The 18,238-nt window shown below is 49.9% G+C and overlaps 1 protein-coding gene across 4 annotated transcripts in view; it reads left to right on the plus strand.

The window, feature by feature from the left end:
- Positions 1 to 717: 717 nt before the first annotated feature.
- Positions 718 to 18,238, plus strand: part of BOC (BOC cell adhesion associated, oncogene regulated) — a 67,485-nt gene continuing 49,964 nt past the window's right edge. Inside the window, exons 1-2 of one of the 4 annotated variants that reach the window (XM_057502649.1) lie at positions 718 to 1,451; positions 5,647 to 5,730. The gene's annotated coding sequence lies outside the window, so the exon portion shown is untranslated. Of the gene's footprint in view, positions 1,452 to 1,502; positions 2,058 to 5,646; positions 5,731 to 18,238 lie in introns of those variants that run through there. The other 3 variants (XM_036929570.2, XM_057502663.1, XM_057502656.1) reach the window with 3 other exon arrangements.

Raw genomic sequence — 18,238 nt, forward strand, 5'->3', positions numbered from 1 at the left:
ATTCCTGAAGAACAGGAAGGGGACCCACCTTGCCACCAACTCAGCAGGTATTTGACTTCTCAGTACCTTGGAAAGTGTTTTATCAAATACTGCCTTGACCCAGCCTCAGTGTCCCCTGGGAACTTCCTTGGAACACAGATTATTGGTCCACCCCAGACCCTGGATCAGAAATTGAGAGTGGGCCCAGCAAACTGTTTAATGAGCCTCCAGGGGTTCTGCTGCAACTCAAGTTTGAGAACCACTATTGTGACTGTTTTCTGCCCAACACTAAGGGGAGAGTTTAACACCACACATACACCACGGAGGTAGCGAACTTCTCTGCGGCGTCTGCCCCTCCCCGGCCCTGCCCTCTCATCCTTCGCCCTCCTCCATCCTGGGATGCTGAATGGAGGTCAGGTCAGGGCGCTGGGAAACCCTCGCCGCCTCCCCACCTAGTGGGCAGCAGGAGGTAGCGTTGGGGCTTCCCCAGACCGATTTATTTTTTCGACAGCCGCTGTCCCACGTTTTTTTTTGGGGGGGGGGGGTGGGGGGTGTTGGTGGGTAAGTAGGGAGTGCATTTAACAACATAAAATTTTCTTTGAATGATATATCCAATAGTTTACAGAATGGAGCATACTGTTGGGGAGGAGCGGTGTCAGGAAAAGTCTTGGGGAGAAGAGATAGGGGAAGAGGAGAGTAGGGAAGGGCAGGAGTGCATGAGAGCAAGGATCTGATGAGAATCTAAGGAGGAAAATGGGATTCAGGGGAGCCCAGGGGAGTGGGAGAAGGGCAGAGGTTAATTCTGGGATGCGGAAGTAAGAAGGTGGGAGCTGAGCGCGGGATTACGGCGCAACAGAAAGAAACGCGTGTTAGAACTGCGTTTGGGGAGCTGTTTTTTTTTTTTCTTCCAGTTTCCTTTCCTTCCCAAGACTTTTTCTGGCTCCGTTTTGCTCCTCCCCCTCCTGCCCGCCTCCCCGCTGCCCCCCTCCTGCGCCTCGCGCGGCAATGGGAGGCTCCTAGGCAAGAGAAGCAAAAGAAGGAATTGTTTGGGAGTTCACTCATCCAAAAGAGCGTCTTCCATATGGAGGGACCGGGTGCGCTGGGCGCGGCGTCCCCTGCCTTGTCCTCCCTCTGCCGCCGTGGTCCCCGCTTCCTGCCGCGGGGACCGTGAGCCCCTGGCCGCCGGTGTCAGCTGCCGCGCGCGCACACGCACTTCCACACTTAAACACACGCACACGCACGCCCAGCCCGCCGCGGCCACACGCGCCCGCACGCGCCTCCCGCCGCGGCCGGCAACTCCTCGGTCCCGGCCCCTTTGTTGCTCCCGCCGCGGTCGCTCTCCCGATCCGTGTGTCCGGGTGTCACCGTGCGGGCTGCGGGTCCGTGCGGCGCGGTGCGCGTGGCTCTCTGCGTGGCCACCGCGCTGGCCCGTGGCCCCGGGCTCGTTCTTCCCAGGAGCCGCTGCACAAGAGGTGAGTCACGTCGCTGGAGTTTGTTTTCTTTTCGCAAAAAGTTGTGTTTATTTGTTAGGGGGGCAGGAGGCGGCCGCAGGCCGGACGAAGCCAAGGCAGCGCCGGCGGGTGGCTGGTGGGGACGCGCCGGTGGCGCAGCGGGTCTGAGCGCTCGAGGGGCGGCGGGCGCGCGGGGCGCGGGGACCGGGAAGGGCGGCGGGGCGGGCGGCGGGGCGGGCGGCGGGGTGCGGGGACTGCCGCGCCCCGGAGCCGCAGCGGGCCCGGCGCCACCTCTCGTTCGCTGCGGCTGCAGCCTGGGCAGCCATCCCCGGAAGCTTCTCGGGTGGAAGAAGGGCCGGGACTGCTTCCCAAACCTTCCCGGAGGCTGACACCAGCTCCGGCTCCGCGCCAGGCGGTGGGGAGAAGCCCACCTCCGGGTCGGTAGACGCACAGAGCCGCCCAACAACCCTTTGGGCCTCCTCGTGGGTGAGGGCTTAACGCATTGGCTAAGATGAGGGACCGAACGGACCGGGAGCGAAACAGCCCCAAAAGAGCTTCCCTAGCGGAGCGGTGCAAGAGGCGAGGCTGAAGACAGACGCCCGGAGGAGTCTGTGGGGTTGGGCAGCGGTGAGAGGGGGTGTGTGCGTGTGTGTTCGCGCGCGCAGCATCCTCCTCGGGGTGTGCTCTGGGATTTTTGTCGGTGTAACTGTGAGCAGGTAGCGAAATGATTCTCTGGGACAAGTGAGAAGGGGCTGTGGGGAGGGTTAGAGAACCCAGGAAGAATTTTCTGCTGGATTTTGAAGGCCGTGCCAAACGTTCAGGGAACCCAATGTTAGTTTGCTCTTCCAGGTGACAAAATTTTGATGGCTGGGGGACAGGCTGGCCTGGAGGAGTTGAAGGCGCCCTGGGGATTTGTTTAGTTTTGTTTTGAGGAGGACGGTAGCAGTAGCAGGGTTGAAAGTTGTTGTGTTCCTCCAGAGATGTGGCAGTGGAGCTAAGAATACCCAAACCGCACCAGCAATCCTAAACCGGCACTTTCTGGGTGTGGTGGTGTGTTCTCCCGCTTCTCAGCAAGTTCAAATGGGTTCACCTGACTTTCTGACCCAGAGTTACCTCTGTGAGTGGACTGAGTAAAAAGTCTGTTTTGGGTTCAGGCCCTTATGCCAGCTCCAGGTGCCCTGTACCCAGCTCTCGGTGCCCTGTACCCAGCTCTCATCCGTCACTGTACTTTGTTGCCTAGAACTTTGCAAAGATTCATGAATGTCATTTTCAAAATTCTCGAATGCGCAGACATTTCTGATGTATTCCAAGATTGGGCCCTAAACAGGAAGCCCAGCTCTGTGATGGTTTTGTCACCTCTCTGGTTACAGACAATAAATCAATCTCCATTTTCTCAAGGGCAGCATGGACAATATTAAAACACCATCCTGTAGGACTGAGTGGGAGCTGGGGTGCTCATTCATCTGGGTGACCTGTTTTCTGAACTTTAGAAGTGAATCTGAGGCAAGAGTTTGGCCATTTTGAGGTGCACAACAGGTTTCCCAGGAACGTTTCTGAGGTCTTATAATTGACACTTTTCAATGGTCTCATAATTGAAACCCATAAGGGTTCCCATGGTAAGTTTGAAGCACCTTGGGATCAGTGGGACGGAGGCAGGGTGAAAATAGAGAATGTTTTCCTGCTAGATGAGTTTTTGGAGTGGGTTTATGGAAAGAGGTAAAAAAAGAAGTGAGAGCTGCCTCATCGTGCCACTTCGCTGACACTGCCTGCCCCTATGCATTATTCAGAATTTGGCCCTTCAGCAGGGAGGCTAGCTACACCTATGAAATCTGAGGACTGAAGACATCAGACACTGTCCCTTTCATCCTCTTTCAAGAGATCACAGAAGAGTGACATTACAAGAGCCATTTTCTGAGGACAAATTGCTCAAACCACAGGTGTTTGCTTTACTCTGGAGAGGAGGTTGAGGGAGGCCAGGATGGTTAGCCCCTTGACCATAGCTGGGAAAGGCAGGTTGGCAGTGGGATGGGAAAGAAACCAGAGCGGACCTGCTTAGCTTTGATTGGTTGGCTGACTTGTGATAAGAGGGTGATTTATGTTCCCTCCATTCCCCAAATAGGTCGGGAGATTTTCCTTTCTTTGAAGTGCTCTTGAAGGGTGCCCAGCTCTCTTCAGCAACTGATCTGTGGCCTCCATGCCTAAGAAATAGAAGATTTAACTCATGAGAGAATGCACTGACTTCCCCAAGGACCTGAGGGTTTAAGCAAGAAGGGGTAGAAGAGAACCTAGAAGAGGACGCTAGGGGGTCTGGTTCAGATTTTGGCAAAGTCACTGATATAGTTAATGAATAAGGGTTTCTCTGTGTGTCTTTTAAACAAGTGGGAAGAAGCCAAAGATCTAAGTGCACCAGATAATTGATACCAGTATTTTCTGGCCTCTAAATAAGAAAGTATTACCTGGCACCAAAAGATAGTATACATTTGGGGTTTGCTTTCTTTCCTCCAAACTCCAAACTTCTTTGCTATCTTGGGAAATAATAGTAAGGGGAAGGGAATGGAAATTGGAGGAGGAGAGGAAAGGAAGTGATTTGTTGCATTAGAAAAATCTGCTTACTCTCACCTAAGGAACTTCTTGTCAACTCCTTACTTGAATTCAGCAATAGTACATCAGACCCCAGGCTGGGAGCTTTCTTATCCCAGGAGAATGTTTTCTTAGTCAAAGGTTAGTTCTCCAAACTACCCTCCCTCTCAATTTTTATTTACTGCACAAGTGTCTACTACTAATAAATAACATGTTTTTAAAAATTACCCACACTCCCATACTTTAACACAATTTGTTTTTGTTCATCTGTGTACATACTTACTTTCACAGAGTTTTGATAAAGTATAGACTCTTTTGTAGTCACACTGCCCTGAAGCATCTCTACATTTTTTTAATTTTGTTATCATTAATCTACAGTTACATGAAGAACATTATGTTTACTAGGGTCCCCCCTTCACCAAGTCCCCCCCACAAACCCCATTATAGAGATATGTATATATCTCTACATTTTTTATCAAAGACCCACAGAAAACAGATATGTCCAACCACTCTGCTGTTGGTATAAATGGCCTGAATCCTAAGGGTGCTTCCCAATGGAGCCTTCGTGTATAATATTTTCATCAGTTTTGAGGCTGAATCAAATATTTTGGTATAGGGGATGGCATGGAAGTGGTGTTTCTTCTTAGTCTAGAAATCTATGCTTACAAAAAGCCTCCCTAAATAGGGCTTTTGCCTCCTTGAAACCCTCAGGGTTGGTAGTGGGTAGAGAAGGGGAGGAGGAACTAGAAAGTTTAAAGGATCTATATCAGGTGCACTGTGCTGAGGATTGGGAAGCTTGGGTTGGAACCCTAGCTATGCCTATGGACTCCATTCACACAACTCAAACCACTGAACTAATCTGTCCCTGTATGTCCACAACCACCGAGTTAGACTCCCTCTCCAATCTTGCCCAGTCTCTCCTGCCCTTCCTTCTATTATTCCACCATCTGCACCATCTTTCCATTCCTGGTACCACCATTTTCTTTGAGCCCTTGCCAACCATTGCTGACCCATGGCTGGACTCCCCACTGACTACCTATCCCCACCCCCCACCCTCCATCAGTCCCACAAAAAGTCACCACCCGGTTTAAAAACAGTCTAAGTTTACAATTCAAATTTCTCAGCCCTTTCACGAGTGGCTCTGTCCCAACTCATGATAATATCTCAGTAGAAGCCTTCTGTTCCAGCCTGACCTATCTAGTAAGTGACCTTATATCTTTGCTGGGTTCATTCCTTGCTTACTGCCTTACCACCCCAAGACCACTTTATTCTATATGAGGCCTGCTGATACAGTTACTTATATCTGTATCTCTTTAGAGGTATTGGGTGAATACTGATGAAAATGAGCTGCTAGATGCAAAGGTAATGGTTTTGTAAGATCAAAAGACTGTTTTCAATGTAACCATTGTCTTTAATTCACTGTTGATTTAGTTTCTAGCAAGGGGCCAGGCAACTGGAGATTTAAGGAAGCCTATGGTCTTAGAAAAACTGCCTTTTTTCTGTCTCTTGTTTATAAAATGGGTTAATAAGGAATTGCTATGGTTTATAGCAATGCACCTTACCAAAAGCAAATACTTCAGAACTCTGTTTTGTTGTTCAAAAGATATAGCACTTTTCTTTCTTCTTCGTCCCACAGCAAGCTTCCTGGAACCCGTGACCCATGAAGTCTTGTCAACATCCACACCATCCAAGCATAGCAGCAATGAAGTAGAAGCAGCAGGTGAGGTTTTCTGCCCCATCTACTATCTCTGGAACAGCCATTTTTTTCATGTTTTTTGTTGCCACCTGATGATACAGCATTTCTCATCCTTTTGTATTAAAAGGGTCCAGCTTTGAGTGGCATCTGGACCGAACAGGTTGGCTTTAGTTCAATTCAGAGACTCTTACAGTCTGTGGTGGCCGCTTGCCCTGGAGTAGCCATGTGAACCCCCTTTCCTTGAGTCACACTCTGTTCAGCGTGGTGGGTACACACCATTTACATTGGGATTTGAAGTCTGAGGCTACTGTGGAAAAGTCCTGCCTAGACTAGGGGGAGGAAAGCCCAGTGTTTAGATCTCTGTCAATGATACTACAGTGAATGCCTTGTGATCTGATATTCTGGGCAGCAGTGTTTATCTCATAAAACCCAGAAGATTCTTTGTAGTCTTACCTTCTGAAATAAAGTTAGGAAATCATTTCTCTTTTCCAAATGGTGAGTCTGGCCTTCTCTTCAAAGAAGGCTTTTGCTATTTGGCACAAGGATTATTGGGCCGTAGGAGGAAATCACAGGAGAAAGGGCAGAGCCCATAGAGTACGATCAACTTCATTTGGTTGTCAGAGGACATGTTGAGGAAAGTCTCAACTAGTGCTCCTGGTTAGTGACAGAAAAGTACATAATATGGCCAGGGTTAGATGGGTTGAATAAAAAATATAACCCAAAAGGAGCTGAACAGCAGAAAGTATGGCCAAGGAACGTTTATTCTTCTCCAAAATAAGTTTGGACTGCATTGGACAAGATAAAGGTGATGACGCATGTGTGGGTTATAGCCTGCATTCTTTCCACCAGCTTTTCCTGAGTACTTGCTGTGTGCCTGGACCAGTAGCAGAGCCTACACTGTCCTGAATTCCATTACTGAAGGGAAGGAAAAGGCAGAGCACCACAATACAAACTGTAGTGTGGTAGTGCTGGATCTGGGTCAATTAAGGAAAGCTTCTTGAAAGAGGAGAGTTGATACCTCAGGCTGAGTCTTAAAAGCAGAGATGGGACTGGCTGAAAGTTTATTTTTTAGTACTTGAAAAGTACTGAAGTGTTCTTTTACCTGTATGTGGTGGGCATTATTTTTCCCCCTGAAAACGTAATTTTTCCTGGGATGACAGGCTGAAATATTCTTGAGACAGGAGATTTCAAGTTCAGAGTAGTTTTTTAATTTTAGGAAAATTAAAAACTGGAATCTCTTCATTGAATGCAGAACCTCAGACATTTGAATCTTAGGCAATTTTCTAAAACCAGTTGATGAATAGCTTTTCAGGGGGAAAAGTAGAAATGTATAATTTTTTTTCTTTCTTGTCATGTCAGGGTTTAGTCCGAGAATTCTTAAAACACATGCCTGAATTCAGCTTCTTACTTAATTTCATTTGCCCTTTTCTACTGTCTGCAGTAGGTTTGCTCAGCTCAGAAATCACTCCCAGAGTAGCACGTGAGGGGACATTTATTTTAGGGACAAATAAAAGTTACTGGACCCCAGTTGCCCAGGAACCTCCTTGGCTGCTGAGAGGTAACTGTCACACCGGATGGGAGCTGCAGGTAGGAGGAGGAGGGTATGTGGCACTGGCTGGCCCTGGGGGCCACCCCAGCTTGGGCTGGAATTGGACTCTTGCAGGGAGCCCTCCCCACCTTCCCTGGCCCTGCCAGTATGTTTCCAGATAAGTCCCAGCCAAGCACCTTTACTAGTGTGAGCTTACCTAACATTATAATCCTAGCAGGTTTAGTAGGTATGGGTCACAGTTAATTGGAGAGGAAAATTGGGGGGTTCTGGGTTTACTACTTTTCTGCTCCCTATCTACTGACTGTCATCCTAAGGCATTATGGCAGCACTTCCTTTGTATGTACCTGTGCCCATGAGAGGCGGATTTCGTAAGGCATCAGGCAGCACTACAGCCTCTTTGGCCAGTGAGACCACATAAAGCGATGGAAATTCACAGCTGTTTACCTCTGTCATTATGAATGGATGTTCAAAATCCTCTGCGTTACAGCCAAGTGTTAGATTCTAATGGCTTTCCCAAGGTACAGGCCTCCCAAGCAATCACCTGCAACCCTTCCTTGACACCGTTGGTGGTCTGCCGTCATGAAGCCGTGTCAGCTCCAGGTGGAAGCCCCAGGTCAGGTGCCTTTCGTTCTGTAGCCTTCTGTTGCTGAGATGGAGGCTGGGCAGTCAGGCCCAGCTCTCGCCTGTCTGGACTGTGGCAGCTTGCCAGCGAGTTTCACTGGGTGGTCTTTGACAATAGAGAGAGGAGGGGTTGGAGAGCTCAGCTCTCCTGCCCAAAGGGGAACAAGAAGGTTGGCAACCAATCCCCCATCACCGAAACACCACAAAAGTCTTGAGTGTGGGTGAAAAGGACAGAGCAGACTGCTGAAGGTGGTATTGTGATGGAGTTAATTTTTGTTCCCCAGTTTTAACAAATGAAGCCTCGTGTTTATGTGGCAAGTCTCCATCAGAAGGTTGAGCACACATGAGCAGCAGGCCCCTTCACCACAGGAGGGAAGAATTATTATTCTCACGCCATCTTTCAGGGACTCAGCTGTGGTCCTGGAGGGCAGGCGGAGAACGGCATGTCCCAGCACTAGAGAGGCAGCAATGCCACCTCTGTCACCCTTCTGGTGAAGTGGAGAATGACAGCTCCTGTCTAATGCACCTACTGTGTGCCGGCCCCTGGGTGAAGCAGCACACCAGGATCCCTGCAACCTCCAGCAGGCCTGTGAGGATGGCCGTAGAATCTTACTCTGCACATAAGGAAGCTGAAGCTTAAATAATTGTAGTGACTCGTTCTGGTCTCCCAGCTGGTAAGCATCAGAGCCAGTATTTCACTGCAGAGCTGCTGAGTCCAAAATTCAGACTTTGCAGAAAAAAGAATGCCTAGGTAATATCCTCCTCAACAGACTCCCCTCAGCTTGGGGGCACTGTTTCTTTTGCAACTAACAAAGTATAAGGGGCAGGTAGAGGCCTTTATCAGACTTGTGTGAAGAGACACACATTGACAGCTGGGACCACAGCTGGAAGGTTCTCACTGTTTCAACAGCAGCAGAATGAGGGAAGCCAGGCCTTATGGCACAGCCAGTGTCAGACTGCGGGCCGTGCTGACAGCCGCCTCACCTTGGGTCTCATCTCAGAACATGTCTCCTGACTTCTCGTCCGCTGGGACATCATCTAAATTGGCTCTCTGAATCTCCTGCTTCCGCTCTAGATGCCAGCTGAATCCATTTGATCCTCGAGTCTCTGCAAGTCTGATCAGGCAGGTCCTCTGTGCCCTCAGTGGGGTGAGGCGGGAAGGTGTTTGGCCCAGTGGATACTTTTACTGGTCAGGATAAGTGTCAGCTTGCATAGAAAAATACCCTGGGGAAGGGAGTAGCAGCTTTGACAGACAGGTAACTGACAGCAGATGGTACCTTCCAGGCAAATACTCACAGGGCAGGCAGCAGAAAGAATTCTACAGGCAATTACCTGCACAAGAGCAAAAAAAAAAACCTCTCCTTGCTGGCTGAGAAGCGTGGTGCAACCTTGGCTGCAGAGGACACACAGTTGGCCTCAGTTTCTTGTTTTTCTTTAACAAACTTGGAGAGCCTGAGGCCTGGATATTCCAGGCTGGGGATGGGGGGCAACATAATACACCTGGGTTTAGGATATAAGTAAGTGACCAACTAGTTGGGTAACTGAGACATTATGGAAAACTCTGAGCCTTTGTTTCCCCATCCTCCCACGCTACCTTCTCAGAGCCCCATGAGGATGCAGGGAGGTGGCACAGGGAATCAAAATGCTCCTCACCTCGGAAGCCCAAGGCTTCTGGCATCCATGCTCATGCAAGGTAAGTTAGAAGATAAGACATTCTAGGGAACTGGCCAGCCACCAGGGTCTGGGCTTCTGTGGTTGTGCTTCTGTTATCTAATGGCAGGAGCCTGGGCTGGAGGCAGTTTGGTCCTAATGCCAGAAACCCTTTGGATCTCTCCAAACAAGCTGCCTTTCCCTCCCTTGTGGGAAAAGACAGTGAAAGGTCTCAGGGTCTGGCAGGAGTTGGGAGAAGAAAAGATCACATGGCACCAGGATCCTGGTTAACTTTCTTCCTGAGAGAGGAAGGCCCAGAGGAGTCTGGGGGGGTCTGGGGATCCCATCCGAGAGAGGACAGCAGTTGGGAGTGACTCTTACCAGAAGAGAGGTGAAGTGCTGGAGAAGGATGGGTGCTCCAGGAGGGGGTAGTGTTTCTGGGGCCATTTCCAGGTTGGAGATTGTGTGGTATCCTGGTTAAAGGTGGGCTTTGGAACCAGACAGGCCTGGGTGTGCATCCTGGCCTTGCTAATCCCTAGATATATGCCTCTGGGCTCATTATTAGAACCTTGAGACCACAGTTTTGCAAAGAGGAAGCCAGATACAGCATATAAAGCACACAAAATGCACTGTGAGAATTTGGTAGAAGGTGGCAGTTACAGGGAAAGAGAAACAGAGTGAAAGGTGGGTTATTGATGGATTGGGCTCTAGGAGTAGGTGGAAGGTTGTGCTGCGAACCCCCACTGGCTCAAGACCCTACAGAGATAAAGAAATGAGAAGATAGGGGGAGCCCAGAGTGGAGCAAGGCCCTCCCCTGGGAGCACTGTTAGGTACCAGTCCTCAGGCCTGTCACTGGGAAAAGAATTCCCACCAGCCCTCTCCCCTGCTTCTTCCCCAGTTCAGCATCTTCAGCCAGTTAGGCCAAAAACCTTGGAGCCATCTTGACTATATTTTTTCTCTCAAACTCCCATTTGTGGGCAAATAATACTGGCTTTACCTTTAAAACGTATCCAGAACCCTACCACCTCTTATCACTCTGGTCTTCCACCAGCGCTTGTTGCCTACCCCTTGCAACAGCTTCCTGTGTGTCTCCCTACACCCACCTTCCCATGACCCACCTGCCCTCCAGTCTGTTCTTCACAGAGAAGCCAGGCAAAGTCATTTCTGTGTTCAGAACTCCCACTGTGTCCCATTTCATTCAGAGGAAACCCCCACATCTCCCTCACCTGCAGCTCCATCCTGGCCTCCTCCCTGCCCTCTGCCACAGCCACACTGGCTGGGCCTCCAGCTAGCTGGGCACCCTCCCTTCCCAGGTCTTGCACAGTGAGTGCTTTGCCCTCTCCTGGAAAGCTCTTCTCCTGGATCCCTGCCCCACCCCACCCCTCACTTCATCAGCATCCCTGTCTCCAGGCTGCCCTAACCTGACTGCCCTTTATTAACTTGCACTCCCACTCTCATTTTCTCTCCCTTCAACCTAATTTATTTTTCCTCAATGTTATCATCTCCTGAAATGTGTCTATGTGCTTATTTGCTTATTGCCCACTTCTCCTCTAGAATGAAAAATCCATGAGACCAGGGACTTTATTTCCTCAAGGCTGTCCAGTGCCTAGAATAGAATCTGGTATGTAATTGGTGTTCTTTTTTTTTTTTATTTTGGACAAAATGAAATGATTACATATGGATTTATATAAGAAAAATGCATTCTGCATGTATGCATATAAGGGTATGTAGGAGAGAGGTGCAGAGAATTCTAATATCCTTTGAGCTCTGGTTTCAGGAAAGCACAGAAGCAGTGTGCTGAGCAGTGGCAGAAATAGCCGGCTCCTGCCTTTTCCCCAGGTGACTGACTGCAGGAACACCTGCGGGAATGCCCGGGGTCCCATCTGCAAAGGGAATCTAAGAGTGGATGCCCTCTCTGGCCCTTCCTCATCACTCACTTAGGAAGGTTTATCTGTCGAATGTCTGCTTCGTGGCCAGCGCGGTGCTGAGCCTGGCTGGGAGAGGCGCAGAAGCCCAGGATAGCCTCCCACTCCGTCAGGCATTTATAGTTTAGGTGTTCGTCTAGGACTTCCTGCAGGTACCTGGCCATCCACTTCAGTGCTCCCTTCCGTTAGCACAGTTACCTGAGATGGGAGGTCTATTCATTCAGGTCTGGAACCACAAGCCAAGGGGCATGAATAACACTGGGTGAGTTTATGAACAGTCCAGTTCCTTGTACACGTGCGGGCCTGGGGGGTCAGGTCCCAGGCTAGGCGTGCAGGACCCAGCAGTGAAAGCCATGGGCATATGAGGAAGAGCAATACTGGATGTCTGCCCGGAGAGGGAGAGAGGTGACTTCACATTGCATCTCAGTCATTTCTGACTTAGTTCTAGATTTAGAACCTGAGGAAGAGTAAAAATAGGGATAAAGATCCCAGGCGGACTCTTGTGCTGACAACAAATGTACCTGGGAAATTACACGCCCAGACCCCCAGACCCATCACTTACTCCACCCGAGGGAGCTGGAAGCCCAAGCCATCGCCTCCAGTTTTCCGGATTTTAGCTCTTAAAAACATTAATAGTTTTTGTTGTTGTATTTGTTGTTTCAGGTTTACAGAGTTATGTGAAAAATACAGAAAATACAGAGTGGTCCTATACCCCTCATTCCCAACCAGTGTCCCCTATTATTAACATCCTATGTTGGGGTGGTAACATTTCTTACAATTGATGAGCCAATATAGACACATTGTTATCAACTAAAGTCTGTGGTTTACACTAGGGCTCACGTTGTGCATTATACATTCTGTGGTTTATGACAAATGCATAATGAATACCCACCATTACCATATCATACGGAATAATACTTCACTGTCTAAAAATCCCCTGTGCCCCACCTATTCGGCTCTCCTTCCTTCCCCACCTCAGTCCCTGGCACCCACTGCTCTTTTTACTGTTTTTGTAGTTTTGTCTTTGCCAGAAGGTCGTGTAAATGGAATCACACAGTATATCCTCACTATAGATTGGCTTCCTTCACTTAGCAAGCTCCCCTAGCTTTAAATACGGCCTTCTCCCCCCATACACACATCCAGCCTGGGTGCAAGGGGCTGGCAGAGGAGGAGCCCAGATCTAAGAGCTGAGCTCCAGGGTCTGCACCATCCCTTTATCATCTTCCACTGCACATGCCTGGCCTAGTGCTACCGGAGTTTAGCCCAGGCTGGTAAACTGTCAGGAGCTGCCTGTGTTTGGGTTCCACATCTGGAAGTATCAGCTGTGCAGACCTTCCCATCCCATTCCTAAATAGAGAGACGGGGCAGCACACGGGGCTGTTTGCCTTCCTCCTCAGTAGTTTGTTTTACTTGCTAGGAGCTGCAGTGAGCAGTGGGGAGGCGAGCTTACCCCGGGCAGGCAGCACTTCACAGCCACATCCCCCAGCGGCTGCGGCCACAGGTCCCTGAGTCTCTGCAGTCGCCACCCTCAGCCCCACCCAAGCTCCAGCCACGTCAGTGCTGAGCCCTGGGAGTGACTGGGTGCCCTGCCTGTCCTGTGGTCATATAGGGAGCAAAGGACTGAGAATATTTTCCCTGCCAGGCGGTGCTTCTTTCTCAAGTAGCCTCATAAATGGGGAGGATTCCGTGGGAGTTTGCTGGCACGAACCCCAGTGCTGAGTGTGCTCGCCAGTCACTGAACAGTGAGGCTCAGGGGATGGAGATAAGTGATGAGGATGGATTTTATAAAGGAACAGAAGGAGGGAGCTCCTCCAAGCCTCTTCAGGTCTGGACACCAGTGAGAGGGAAGGACATGGAGGGTCATGTGGTTCATCTGGTTAAACCAGGCCGACCAGTTCCAGAGGCTGAGAAAAGGGGTGCATTAGGTAGAAAGGGTTCCCACCCTGGGGAACAGCAGAACAGCAGCAGCCACCGGAGTCCCACTGCTTCCTGTTTGGGGTAAACACAGAGCTGAGGCCAGCTGCTACCTTCTCACTCCAGAGGATGCCAGCGAGGTGTCAGAGTTCAGCAGGAAGGAGGAGAGGACTCACAGGCCCCCTTGGAAAGTCAGCTTCCAGTCTGTGGCAATTCCACGCTGATGATCTAAATCCAGACCACCACGTCCTCTGCTGTCCTTTCTTTGCCTAGCCCACCATCCAGTCTGTAGCCTGAGCAGTGGCTCACCAAGAGCCCCAGGCCACCGTACAGTGGCTCTAAAGAGTTCTCCCTTTATAAGTGGAGAGCAATACTACCTGTCCCAGCTTTTTCGCTCAGACCAAGAACTAGGGCAATGGTGTATTCAAAGCTCTTTAACTCTTCAGTGGGTGACACTTTCTACAGGCAAGCTCTTCCTGATTTTGTTGTGAATTATAGAATCAGAGTGGAGCCTCCTGGCCCCTGTCTTCCTGGGTCTATCTCCAGGGAGGTTGCAACAGTGATTATTGACCATCGACACATTGTAGGCCTTGGCCTTTGCCTCAGTTTGCCTAGGGAGGTGATGACAGAGAAGTGCTGAACTGTGTGAGGGTAGGACCCATTTTCCTCACCAGATCCAGCCTTCACCCCTGTCACCCACCTCCCGTTCTGCCCCTGACCCACCCCAGGCGGTACAGTGAGAGTCCTGAGAAAGAGTCCCACACCAGCTTCTGCAGGCACATGCCAGACAGTGTGTGTCTGAACCATAATAGTAGGTTTTCTGAACCATAAGAAGTGTCTGATCTGACAAAACATGTAGGCCTTTTTTCTCCTGATTTGGGGGGTGGGGGTATATCTCAGAAAAACTTATTTTACAGCCTTTATGTTTATAAAAATAGAACTTTATAAATGTGATGCATTAGAACAAAATCACCTTTCACATAGGGAATGGCATTCTGTACAGTGGGGGCCATGGCAGAAACTCCCAACGCTGAGGGCCTTGCTCCATATGGGGAGCCTCACGAATGTGGGTGGAAGTCTCCAGGGCAGGCTGGGTCTTTGCTGGTACATCCTAGAACAGTATGTAGAAACCAGGGCAGGGTTCCAGTTTTGCCCTCTGCCACTGTACTGCCCTCTCCTGAGAAAACCAGCCCCCATGGCAGTAGAAACAGGGGGTCTCCTAATCACTGAGTTGTACATGGTCTCAAAATCAGGAAGTACAGGGGAACGGCGTGCGCAATTGAGATGGAATCTCAGGCAGGCAGAACTAATATCCCTTCATGGAAAATTCACAAAAATGCCTGTGCTAACGCCCTTGGTCTGGATGGTGGAAAGGCAGCAAGACCTTATTAGTTTGCATTTCAGCCAGGATGAGGTGTGTTTTCCCTGCCCCAGCCTGAGGGGTTCTGACCTTTCTCCCATGTGTGAAGAATGCCACCCACTGAAACTTAGGATGCCCAGGGCAGCTTGCCTCTCCTCAGTCACTTGAGGTTTCATGCTAAGCGATTTCTGGTTATCTAAAAACCCAGCAATACGCCTTGCCCAAGAGCACAGCTCTTCATGCTTCCTCGGGCATTTTCCACATGGGCCCAGAGACATGTGTATGACCATCAGAGCGGCCTATCAACTGACCAGTCAGCAGATTGTGGAGCACTGTGCCTGCTGCCCACAAGACACTTAGGACTTAGATTCTGAATATTCCCCAAATCGAAACAAGAGGTTTTTTCACACATTGAACTGCATCACCCACATTCTCTCACTGAAAGAGCACTTGGCCAGAGTAGGTGCTAGATGGTCACCGTTATCACCTCATCACTTTGACTTGAGATGAGCTTCTCTCCCAAGAGCTCCATATTCTTGGAGAATTTGGCTATTTAAAGAGAATTCTCTCATCTGTGGTATGTTTGGAGATGCTATAGGTAGAGAAATAGAAACCCAAAGAAAAGTGATAGGTCCAGAGGTCCAGGTTGGTTTTCTCAACAGTCTTTCACTTGTTCTTTGAGGCCTGTGCACATGGTTGGTTCTGGATTCAGGGAAAAGCCAGCCAGAGTTGAAGACATGTTATTGGAGAGAGATGCTCAGGGACCTTCTGGACAAAGAAACCCAGAAACGAAGAAGAGGGCATGGGGGAAAGCCAGCTAACTCTGGGTCCCTGCACCAGAGAGCCAGGGAGATAGGCTTCTCAGGGTCTCTCTGACTGCGACCAGCCGCCCTGTCAGGGCTGGAGCTGCCTCTTTGACCCAACACTGGGGAGCCTGTGGAGGTAAAAAATCGGGTATGTTTCCCTGCTGCCAGGACCTGGGCACTCGCTGAAACCTTCCAGTCAGTGCTCTTTGCCCTAACCGACCGGACACCGGTAGGTGAGGGATGGTGGTGGTGGTGTTGCCTGGAAGTTGGTGCAGGATTGGGAAGGTTGGGGAGGCTCTTGTCTTGGTTACCCAATTGAAAAACCAAGTTTTATTATTATACGTTTATTTAAAAACTCAAACACATAAAAGCAGAAATAGTATCGTGAACCCATGTACCCATCACCCAGATTCAACAACTATCAAGACAAACATAAGGGTTTTTACATGTACTAATTTGTTGTCATTACTGAGCTTTGTGTGCCACATGGGACAAGGATGGGTGCCACAGTGCTGCTCTTTCCAAAGGATGTGTGGAATCCCATCTTGCCAGCACCCTTCCCGGGGCATGGAAAGGAGAACAGCAGCCTAGGCCACTGGGTTTGGTTTCCAGCTGTTCTGCAGGGCCCTGAGATGTTCCAGTGTTCCTTCCTTCCAAAAGCTGAGCTCTTAGAGAGAGCTCGTGCTTTGTCTCAGGATTCCCAGGGCCTAGTCCTGACCCAGTGTTCAGTAAGCATTTATTGACTTATAAGGCAAGCAAGTGATTCCATGATTCAGGGTGGGCTCCATCTGGGCAGGTGTAAGTAACGAGCAGTTCACCAAAAGGGGGCAATGATGGGATTCAGAGGTAAGAGGCAACTACCTGAACTCTGGGTGATCCTGAGTAGGTGAAGGGTAGGGTACAATCATTCTAGAGTGCAGGGGCTCCTGACTTTGCCCCTGCAAAGGAGAGAACTGGATCAGAGGTGCATCCGCAGGCCCTGGGTATGGTGGGACGGGTTCTGAGAACAGAGGCTTCAGCTCTAGACCCGTTTTTCCGAGTGGCCACAAGCAACACACAGGCCACACACACCACCAGGACCAGCATATCATTCTAAGTACTGTTTTATTCACTCTGCAGTTGGCAGGGAATGGGGCTCCTCCAAGTGTGGGGAAGGGAGTCTGCATCTGGCCCTTGCAGCGCTCGGCAGCTCTCTGCCCTCTGAGCAGGGGTCAGGGGCTGAAGGGTATGAAAGAGTGTTGGAGGACCGCAAGGGAGATGCTGCAAACACTGCCTTCAGCTCCGACCTGCTGCCAGTAACCAGCAGGGGCCTCAGCCAGGGTGTTCCACGGCCCACGATGAATCCCAGGGCATCTCTGGGCCCTGACTTTCATCAGTGACCTACCTCCCCTCCCCGCCTGGTCTTTTTCAGTTTAAACTTTCCAGCCCTGTCCTTCCCTCCCATACACACATGATGTGTGTGTTAGTGTTTTAATTTTTATTCTTGGCAGAAGTTAAGACACAAAGTGGATTTGGAAGGAGATGAAACCGGTCTGGGTATATGTTGGGCAGCAGCAGCTTCATTCCTGGAGCGGGAGGACTGCGGGGAGGGGGGGGGGGGGCTGCGGCGGGACCCACGTCTCTAAGGTGGGGGTGGGGAGCTGTCTCCTCTCCAGTAGGGACCAAACTGAAAATGGACTCCTTTGGGGAGGCTGGAAGCTAGAGATGGAGCAGTTAACCTGTTTGGGAGGTCAAAAAGCAGGTTGCAGTGAAGCCAAAGCCTCTAGCTGATCTGGTGTTAAGTGGATGTGGGACCCCTGATAGCCAATACCTGTTCCACTTCCTGGTGGTCTGTGAGCCCCTGGAGACTGCTCTGGCTTTAAGGCATCATGGATGGCATTTCAGGTTTTGATGTGCAAGTGCTAAAATATGCATATTATTGGAAAACTTCCCTGTCTCCTGCTAACTTCTCTGTCCCCAGAAGTGGTGGTGGCCCCAGCCTGGCAGGGTGCCTGTGGCCCAGGGGCCTGTGTGAGTGTCTCCTTTGCTACTGTGGAGGCTGTCTTGGCCCCCAAAAGTAGGTGCTCTTTGCAGTGGTGGCCTCCTCTTGGGTTTTAATTTCTGTGTGAAGAGGAGAAAACTAGGAATCAGAAAGTCCAGAAAAATCTGGGGGATTCTGAGAAAAGTTTTGGGAATATGTCTTCTTCCTTAAAATGTATTAAGATATTTAGTTTGTGGTACGAAAAAAACTTTTCAGCTTTAAAAATTACAAGAATTTCTTTAGAATAATAGTAGGGAACATCTTCATGTAAAACTCTCCCTTCCAACCACAGCATCCCAAGCAACTAGGGCATTTCTGGCAGACATCCTTCAATCAAAATGACCCTCAGGTCCATGACAGAGACACTCCATGGTTCCCAAACGTGGCTGCACATTATAGTTCCCAGGGAAGAGTTTTGAAAATACTCATGCCTTGGCTCCACCTCTAGAGGTTCTCAGTTTGTCTGAGGTGCTGCCCAGGCAGTGGTGTGTTTTAGTCTTCGCAGAGGATTCTTCTGTGCAGCCAGAGTTGGGAACTCTGATGCTTGCGTAAAAACAGGAAGGAAGATGACAGCGGCCAAATCAAGAAATGGAAGAATTTTATTGTCTCTCAATGCTGGTGTATATAACTTACATCCAGACTTGAAGCACTGCCACCGACCTCTGGATGGGATCCAGGCAAGGACTT

This window comes from Manis pentadactyla, chromosome 1 (genome assembly GCF_030020395.1).
Source record: "Manis pentadactyla isolate mManPen7 chromosome 1, mManPen7.hap1, whole genome shotgun sequence".
NCBI lineage: Eukaryota > Metazoa > Chordata > Mammalia > Pholidota > Manidae > Manis > Manis pentadactyla.